The sequence below is a fragment of the Thamnophis elegans genome, chromosome Z (genome assembly GCF_009769535.1).
Source record: "Thamnophis elegans isolate rThaEle1 chromosome Z, rThaEle1.pri, whole genome shotgun sequence".
In the NCBI taxonomy this organism is placed as follows: domain Eukaryota; kingdom Metazoa; phylum Chordata; class Lepidosauria; order Squamata; family Colubridae; genus Thamnophis; species Thamnophis elegans.
In genome coordinates, this window is record NC_045558.1 from 100441907 (window position 1) to 100452529 (window position 10623).

General features: G+C 35.7%; 1 long non-coding RNA gene across 1 annotated transcript; it reads right to left on the reverse strand.

The window, feature by feature from the left end:
- Nucleotides 1-248: 248 nt before the first annotated feature.
- LOC116522897 lies at nucleotides 249-8180 on the reverse strand. The gene is made up of 3 exons (XR_004257009.1): nucleotides 8099-8180; nucleotides 7885-7956; nucleotides 249-287 (listed from the first exon to the last, which is right to left on the reverse strand). It is a non-coding gene; the product is annotated as an uncharacterized LOC116522897 (long non-coding RNA).
- Between the last annotated feature and the right edge of the window lie 2443 nt (nucleotides 8181-10623).

Genomic DNA, 10623 nt, shown 5'->3' on the forward strand with positions numbered 1-10623 from the left:
AACTAAATCTAGTTTTCATACTTTAACTGTCTATGTTTGTAAACTATATTTCATTTCACCAAGTTGAAACACATCCTCCTTGGTAGCCTTTTGTTCCTTAACCTTTTTACCTTAACCTTTGGCGCAGTGGTTAGGGTGCAGTACTGCAGGCCACTTTAGCTGACTGTGATCTGCAGTTCAGCGGTTCAGATCTCACCGGCTCAGGGTCGACTCAGCCTTCCATCCTTCCGAGGTGGATGAAATGAGGACCTGGATTGTTGTTGGGGGCAATATGCTGACTCAATTTGCTAAAAAAAAAAAAAAAATTAAACCGCTTAGAGAGGGCTGAAAGCCCTATGAAGCGGTATATAAGTTAAATAAATAAATAAATATATTTTTCAACAGCTCCATCCAATCACAATTTTAATCCAGTTATTCTTCCTTCTTATATTTGTTTTATAACAAACCATCTCAGTCCGCCTCTTTTGTACCAGTCACTCATTTTTCTGTTCATTCAGAACCCATTCATTTTTCATTACCTTTTTGTTTGACCATGGACACTTCTTAAGTAAACTATTCTTACTATTGTCAAAGAATTTCTTTTGTTTTTCTGACATTCTGAACTTGGGGTAGTGCAACCCTATTTAGAACTAATCGTGTTGAAGTCCTGGAACCCGGAGCTCCATTTGCTCAAAGCCACTCGGTCTTACCAGAATGCAGCCCATCCAAATTCATTTACAGTATATACAGCCCTTTTCCTTTTCTTTCACACATACTCATTCCTCACAAAACCCTACACACTATTTTTATTATAATTGCTTCATTTTTAATAAACATTCTACACAAACTGCAAACTCCTGCAGTAAGGTCTTTGCTTCAGTTTTCCAACTGCATGCTTGCAATTATTTGCAAGAGTTACCATGTCAACACAACTATGTGTTCAATATAATTTCAAAATGTACACTTATTGCATCATACGGTATGTAACATATGCTGCACATCGTTCAGATTGTCACCCAAGAACATAGCATTGTCTGCATGCAAAGGTACATATTCATATCTACTTCATATCAGACTTGTTTCAAAAAAGCTGGACTAAAAAAAGCACAAAAGGTGTTTTTTATTTTAAAAAAAAGACTTATTGAAAAAAAACATAGTAAAGACAATATGAAAGAATTTCAAGGACTGCTATGTCTGAAATGCAAGCCTCATTTATAGTAAAATCAAGGTTTAAATTCTTTTGCCTCTTTCTATTGCCTGCACAATGTTAAGTCCTTTCTCTTTCCTCTTTTCTTTGTCTCTTTTTTTCTTTTTTTCCCTTTTTTCCCTTTTATAGCTGTCTGGACTTTGGTTTCAGTTTGTTTTCTTTTGATTTTGTGAGAATTTGTTTCTGTACCTCAAATATTACTATTGTATTCCTTATCCACAAGTACCTTAACCAAACAAGGAATTATCATATATACATGTCATACTTGAGCTGTGGTGGCATAGTGGTTGGGATGCAGTATTGCAAGCTAACTCTACTTACTGCCAGATGTTTGATTCTGACTGACTCAAGGTTGACTCAGCCTTCCATCTTTCTGAGGTTGGTAGAATGAGGACCCAGACTGTTGGGGAAAATTTGCTGACATTGTAAGCTACTCAGAGAATCTGTAAAGCACTATGGAGCGATATATAAATCTAAGTGCTATTGATACTCGTTGCTGAATTTCATTTATCACATTTATAACTTAACTTTTAATGATTTTTATATTAATATAAATATTAGTGCTCTTTGATATACATCTACCCTTTCCAGAATTCTAAAATGCTCCTTCCAGAATGCTCACTCTTAAATTTCAACCAAATCATTTTATTTTTTTAAATGATATTTACTGTGATGGAGGCTTCTTGTTGAACTTTTGGAATCCATTTCCAAAACAATTTTAGCATCAAACAAACATTTTTTTCATGACAAATTTTTGACTCTACCAAAAGAGCCATGACCCACATTCAGAACCTATTATCACCTTTAATTCTTTCACTAATCATCTTATTTAATTCATGCTTTTTCCATGTATATGTACGGACTTAACAATATGTTTAAAGCATATATTGGAAACAACCTTTTCTCTAAACAAAGCCTTAGTATAAAAAGTCACCAACTAATGGCAGTACAGATACACTCGAAACTCTGACATGTTCTTTAGCATCTGCCCTTTCACTTCTGTTGATGGGAAATTTCTAGGAGAAAATTATTGCAATTTTGAAATGGAAGCCCACAGTGAATATTTGTGAACCTACTTTCAGCAATGTGCTATCATTGAATTTTGGAACAACAAGAGTCCTTCCAATTGAAATTCAGTATCAAAGGAAAGCTATTAATGGTGATGACTATGTGTTACTGGGCCAACATAATGATGGTGAAACAGAAAAAAACTGATTTTTGTGATCAAGAATAAAGTGGACAACTTGTGACAACAAATGACAAGTTTCACATAGAACAAGTAAGGTTAACAAACTGATTAAGGACAGTCAGCAGATCACTCAAAAAAATTGTTCACAGGTTTGGCATTTCACTGAAATATGTAGGTCATATTTATGTTCTTCAGTATGGAAATATGTGTACAAGATGGGTTCCTTTGCATGCGGATAGCAGAGATGAAAACTTCAAGAGTTAAAATTTGCTAGAATTGTTGTCACACTATAAGAATGTAGGTAAGAGATTTCTTCACAGTATTGTGACAGCAGATGAAATATCAGCTTATCTTTATGACCCAGAAATGAAGCATTCATCCATGAAATATTATCACAATTTCCTTTTTTTTCCCAAAAGGAAAACTTGAAGCTACTTTTTGGAGCAGAGATGGTGCTATTCACATGAATTTCTTTGAATCTAGAATTTACCAACACCTGATAGAGCTACATTGCAATGCTCAAAGCTATGAAACATTAAAAAGAAAATTTGCTGCAATACACAATTGTGAAGTTGGGTCTACTGTTTGACCTCCTTCCATATAGTCCAGATTTGATACCATGCAACTTTCATCTTTTTCCAAAATTGAAGATCTTTATTGGCATCTGTTTGTCTCAAATTAAGAAGTAGGAAGAATTCTCAAGACTTAGTTTTACATTCAGTCCACATATACAAGCTAGGATCCCTCATCTGGGAATGATATCATAAGCAAACATACTGTCCCATTTTTAGGAAGTATATGTGGTGTATTGATGTACACTCAGGATATTGCAGCCCTGAAAACCAACAAAATCGTATCAATAAAGATCATGCATCTTAGTTACAGAATAATGATTGCATGGGGGAAAAGATTAGGAAAGCTATGATTGGGGAAGAAAGAATAAAATGAATTATCTAGGGTGCATAACATTCTATTTGTTTGCTTATGAAAAATATTTTGTATATATTAAAAACACATATGTCTTTGTGAACTTTCAATCATTGCACTGAAAACAAGTTTTGGAACCTTAATTCTGTTTTACTGCTCTGAAATCAACCTTCAGTGATCTGCAGTTTCATAGTCATATTGGTATGTTTTATTCCTTGATATAATCTATTCCTTAGCCTTTGCTATTCTTCATACTGTCCTTTCTGCATCATTTCTCCTGTTTTTATTGGTATTAATAAGTCTATCATTTATTCTTATCGCCCTCTGATCCGCCAGTACAAACAGAATGTAATTAATTGTGGTTCTTCTTCCTGCTTTTCTCTAAAATAGGAGGAAAATCCGCTGATGTCAACACCATCTCAGTCTGCTGCAATACAATTGATTTCCTGTGCCAATAGCTGCACTGAAGGGTATGCAGTATGGTAGATAGCTTTGGGAAATAAGCATAATGCAAGAGTTGAAAATGTTGCCAAGAATCAGATAGTTAGCATGTTCAGCCTAGCCTAAAAAATATCATTGAACCACAATTAATTATTCTGCTTCCCCACTATTTTTATTTTAAAAAAAACCTCGCTTGCTTCAAATAATACTTTGCTTTAAGCCAGAAATAAGAATGCCCTCCGTTAATCTGAGTAATTGAAATATGGAGAAATCTATGCATTCTTCCTGGATTTGCGAAACAACTAGAATCTTCAGTAGAGCAATATGGTAACACAGAACACAATCTTCTCCACTCAATAGGTTGCAAACAAATCATTATCTTCTCAAATGACTCATCTGTATGCAAATAATTATCTTCCACTGAAGGTTCCATATGGTGGAAAGCAAAAACTAAAAGAATGTGGTGGTGGTGGGGGACTTATAGGACAAAACAAATTGTGAAAGTACAGTAATCTGTTTATATTTACCGCTTGGTATTAAAGACCCAGACACAGTGGTTCAGTAGCTAAGATGCTGAGTTTGCCGATCAAAAGGTTGGCAGTTCAGTAGTTCGAATCACTAGCGTTGTGTAACATTACTTGTCCCAGCTTCTGCCAAGCTAGCAGTTCTAAAGCAAGCAAAAAATGCAAGTAGAAAAGTAGGGAACACCTTTGGTGGGAAGGTAACAGCATTCCATGTGCCTTTGGCATTTTGTCATGCCAGCCACATGACCACAGAGACGTCTTCGGACAGCGCTGGCTCTTCAGCTTCGAAATAGATGAATACTGCCCCCTAGAGTGGATCTGGGTACTTGAGAGACCGCCTACTGCCAATTACCTCCACCCGACCAATTAGATCCCATAGATTAGGCCTCCTCCGAGTCCCATCTGCCGGTCAATGTCGACTGGCAACTACGCGGAGGAGAGCCTTCTCGGTGGCAGCTCCGACCCTATGGAACGATCTCCCCGTGGAGATTTGTACCCTCACCACCCTCCAGACCTTCCGCACAGCCCTTAAAAACTGTCTATCCCGCCAGGCCTGGGATTAAAGACTGTAACCCACCCGAATAGTATGAATGTTGTGCTTTTAATGATGTATTGTCTTATGTGTCAATTGTTTGTTTCCCTCCCTTTCCGAGTTGTAAGCCGCCCTGAGTCCCCCCAGGGAAAAGGGCGGCATATAAATAAATTACTCAATTACTCAATTACTCAATAGAGTTGGGAATGACTAGCACATATGTGCAAGGAGAACCTTTACCTTTACTAAAGATCTGGTTTTTCAATTGGGCTCAGTTTAGGACTACCTCACTTCCTGGGTTTCAGAATTAGGAATGACAATGGAAATTTTTGATCAAGATCCCCTAAATGTTTTTTTTTCAAAAGCTAATAGCTGAGAGGAAAAAGAAATTGAATAGGGACAGCAGAGCTGCACACTGTTTTTCTTATTAAAATTCCATCAGTACCAGTGAAGCAGATATTTGTCCTGCAGGGCAAAACATGGTTGTAATGTGTAAGTAGCAGTGGGAAGTTCAGCTCATCTTTTACAGAATCATGAAGGATTGCATGAAAGCTGTCCCAAGTCATTAACTCTCTTTACTATACATGGAAAGCTAATGTGCTAAGAGAAGCTCTAGCTAAGCATACCCCCTGACACGCTGCTCTCTAAATGTAGGATGATGAATCATTGTTTAACAAAGTTCTGCTGAATTAATTAATTCTGAATTATAGGAGGGGTTTAATGACATCATGCATAGGGACCTTTTCTATCTTTCTGCTACAGAATTCTCCTTTTTAATGAGTAGCATGTATTCCAACACATGTTTATTACTCAGAAATACATTCTACTGATCTAAACAAACTTATGGTAAATAAATTAATGTAGGAATTCAATCTATATCTGTTATTTTCTGAAGCTAAGAAAGAATATAGCTTTTGAGTGAACTAGATATTATTCAACACCAGGAAGGATTTGAGGCTGATTGAATTGGTGTAGCTAAGTCATCAAAACTTGTGGCCTTTTCCTCCCTTCATTTCAGTGGTTCTGTGTTCCAGATCTGTACATTCATAAAGAAATATTTAATTAAGAGCTAACACCACAAACCAGAAAACATTTAGTTTCACAAGATGTACTAATCTGGGCTGCTGCCAGTTCATTGTTTAAATTCTAATCCCCTCCCCCCAAGACTAGAAAATGAGAAAACTACAAATGATTTTTTTTATTACAATTCATGACATTCTGAGTTGCAATCAATTATTGCACATTGTAATGCTGGCAATTCAGATTTCAATATGTCCATCATTTGTGGCTCTTTATTCAGTCTCTTGTTTCTACTTCTGCCTATGTTTAGATTTGGGGATATATTTGGCAATGATATAATTTTGCTTATGAAATTCCTTAAGTGTATGTCCATTGGAGAAGAAACAAATAAGATATTTTGTTCTATTCACATACCAAATTAAGAATACTTCTCAAGGTTCTATACTACTACATTATTAACCAAAGGTAGTTAAATTGCATTTTGCTCAGTCTGTGAGCAAAGAAAATAAGATGGCATCTTTTTTTTTCATAGATGGAACTATGTACATTGTTAAGTCTAGTTTCAGCATCTTTCACTTCTCAATATGGCTTAACTTCCCTTCTGGCATATCCATTTGAGCATCTCCACTGCTGCTTTGGTTGCCATATAAATTGAAATTGCATACTTTTTCCAGGTATCTAAAGTTATTCATAGGTGTGCTAATCAGTAGTATAATTCTACCTTAAGAAAATAAGGCATATGTCATGAGTAAAACCTAGCCAAAATTAAGCAACATTTGTAGCTTTATTTGGAGACTGAGTACATGATGAATTATTCTTTAACGATCAGTGGGGAGGGCAAATATTTAATGATAGCTGGAATGTGCTCCATGTTGTGTCTCTCTCTCTCTTTACATTGCTATGTAACCTATCATGTGTGTTCTTATTGTTTGCAATTAAATAATAATAATTGGAATTATTTAAAATAAAATAAAGCCATATCTGGCAGGGGACCAGTTTGAATAAATTATTTTACAGAGAGGCATTTGTCCTCTATGTGTTATTCTGTTTAGTCATAATTTAAAATATTCTTTATCATCAGACTTCAAGATAAAAATCAATATGTGATACTGACGTTGCTTTCCTTTCCCTTCCTTTCCTTTAGGTAGTAAAAAAACATGCAATATTACATATATATGTGTAATATATGTAATATATATATATATACCAGTGTTACTAGTTTAACTATAGTTTCTAGATGGGAAAACATTCTTTTAGGATGAAGTAGGATCTTGAACTCTTTGCTTTTTTATTTATTCTTCCAGTAAAATTTCACATCTATATCACTGTATCTACCTGACTGAAGCCTTCCTATGTGATACACACTGACCATTTCAATTCATTTTAGGGAATTCATGACTTTTGTTTTTAAAAAAACCATTGGGAGGGGACTTTAAACAAACCAATTAAACATGATCACTTATCACACTGTTTAAAGTCAACTGTTTTCTCAAAACAGAATCTTAATGGTATTTTTTTGTTGTTCTGTTTTTTTGTTCTTTTTTTGTTAGCAACCCAACTACTGGAGCTTTAAGGTCAGTACTTCCAATTTTTCCCCTCCATGCTTTTATTTGAAACAAATGCATGTGCTTACCCACCTTTTCTCTGTATTTTATGTGTGCGTAGGCAGATATGTCCATGAAGGAATGGGCAATTGAAAACTCGGCTTCCTTAGCCCTTTTTCTTGCACCACATTTCTTATTTTTAATAGGCAGCTCTTAATTCCCCAAACATGTTTGGCTGGTTCCGTTATTCGGCAGAGCTACTTGGCTGCTTCGGGCAGTTAATTTTAAGTGAAAGGCAGGAAACTATGTGTCTGTCTATAGATGTTTACATGCATACATGTACATACACACAAAGATGCATGCATATATGCATACATACAAAGACACACATTCATATACATTACATACATACACATCTACTCTGCCAGGAAATGGTATGAGTAAAATGTTCCGCTCCAAATCAATAAACTTGATCCATCTTGGTTCTTAATATACACCTTGACATTTGTTGCATTACTTACATTTGCTGCCAACTTTGCAAGCATTAAGTGGTCTTGGAACCTGTTTCACCATCTGCAAGTGCAGAACTGCAGCTGTGGGAGTAAGAGAATTAGATATTACAAATAGATGTACAACTTTCCCAACTGTTTACAAATGATTACAGCCCTGGAAGATGGCCATGAGGAGTAATGGGATAGCAGGGTAGACAGAAGAGCACAAGAAGATGTTTTATACCAATTCAGTTTATTCAAGCGCGCCTGGGAAAGGTGCAGCTTTCCAGATGTCGTTAAGCTCCAACTCCATCTGTCCTATCCAGCATGACCAACGATGAGGAATAACAGAAGTTTCAATCCAGTATTATTAGTACAGCTACACATGGCTGATCCCTGATTTATATTTGTTTATTTCATCCAGCAAGGAGTCTGTAAATATTACACACAAAGGACTGAGACTTCATTTGCTCCCAATTCTTCTAAAAGCACACAATCTTATCTAAATATTAAATCTTAACAGTTCCCAACAGTAGTCTGTGGATAACTAGCAGTCTGAAAGAGTACTGCAGCTGATCCACTCAATTCTTCACAAAAGTGAGAGTTCAACTCAGAACACCAACATTTCACAACATTTGGTGGTATGAGATCACTCTTAACATTTCATGGTGGTCTACAAAAGCTTTTGATAACCAAGTGCTGCTTTTCCAAAGGCCAGAAATGCTCATAATTCTAGATACAAAACACTATCATCCCCCAAATTCTTTATTGAAGGGACAGTGAATTTAATTTCAAAACAGTTCTAAGTGATTTTTTTTCTTTTACACACCAGTGATAACCTAGGATTCTTGCCCCAGCTGCTTTAAATATGGGTAATGATTGGGCTTGCATAATCACATATTCAAAACCATATGTTTACTTTTTTATTTATCAAATTTAGAACCACTCTTTTCCCTCACAGCAAATACAATATCAGAATGCATGCAACATTTTAAACCAGGACCAAAGAAACAACCTTTTGCTAAATGCAGGATATCAACCTAAGCCTGTGAGACAGAACAGAAAAATGTAGGCTTCTACGAGAGTAAGAATTATTCCTCAAGTAAACCACAATGCCCACACTTTCAGCTTTTGGTTTTTTTGAAAAAAGATCAAGCTTGTAACACTTCTAGAATCTGAGGTATAAATATCTTATTGTCACAGGCTATTTTAAGACTTTTTCTTGGTTTTCAGTGGATGAATGAACATTCTTAGCAATGACTCATATATTGCACACATGGTTTGGAAAAGGAAATTCCTTTTTTCCTAGTTAGAAGAATTTCCTTCTTCACTTTAAAAAAAAACCAGAAATCTAGGCTTTTGCTAATAGTAGTATTGGGTATAACACATCTATCTAACAACTGAAGGCAGGGGCAGGACTAGGCATTTGTCATATTTTAAACTCATGCCTTGCATTTAAAATAGAGGATTTTTTTTTAACATTAGAAAAATATCCTGCCAGACACATATATTATTTGCCATTGCGAGTTGTAAAAAAATAAGCAAGAACTGAGAGACTGTGGCTCAGGTGACACAAAATGCTCTACTAGATTAAAACTGAGTTGCACTTTTTCTGATCTATTGTATTGCAAAAACCAAGATACTGGTTTAGTGTGTATGAATTTTGTCATCATGTTAAGCCTTAACAGTATTCATATGTTTGGACATAAAATGTTATGGGAACATAGATGCAGTGCTTTGTTAATTCAGATTTAACAGATTGAGTTTTATCTGAACCAAACCTACAATTCATATCAATTCTGCATGATGTGGTTATTCCCATTTGGGATAAAGTAAATAGAATAGTGGATGTATATATTGGGATTTTCTTTTGTAAAAATACCAAGGTGATGGGCAGATTTAAAGTGCTATAGATTGTAATGGTTAAGTCTGATTAAGTAATGGAGAAGAGTCAGGTCTTTGTATATATCGAAAATTCTAAATTAAGTAAAATTATAAATTTCCCTTTATCTTATTTTCTGCATGAGATCTGTCTCACTCTCATTAGCAAAGACCATGACATATAGAAATTAGTGTCCCACCCTCTTCCCCACTTACACTGTGGCAGCCTCTCATGGAAGATAGCCACATCTCTTGCATACTACCTGCAGCTTAAGAATGCACAAAGATGGTAAACTATTTGAAGAAAATCACATATTTATTAAATCTATACTCTTTCTTTCTCCCCAAAAATGGCACTCAAGACAATTATGAATAATAAAAATAAAGATAACAAAATTATAATCAATGCAAAACACAGCAATTAAAACAAATAAAAATAGATGAATAAAAAAGTAAAGTAATAAAAGTGAAGTAACAATAAATGGTAAAAGAGAAGAGAGGACAGGAGAAGGTATTGCAGTGGTGACAGCTATAGGGAAATATGAGCAGGAGACAAGGGGAAGGCTATTCTCAGGCAAGGCAACATCAGTGCTTCAGACTGTTCTGACTTGCTCTGCTCAGCTCCATTACCAGGTTTTAGAGTTTTAGTCTCTCTGATTGAACTCTCTTTTGAATGCAGATCAGCATGTAATAAAAATGTTGTCATCCACAACTTGATCATGGATGAGAATGCTAATCTGGTCTGTATCACTGAAATTTGGTTGTGCACGGTGGCTGTTGTCTTTTGTGAGTCTCCAGTAGTCACTAGAGGCCCTGAAATCACCAGCTATAAGACCCTGTTTGTGAACTTGGACCAATGGAGATTGCTTCCTCCTATAGGGCAGCAGC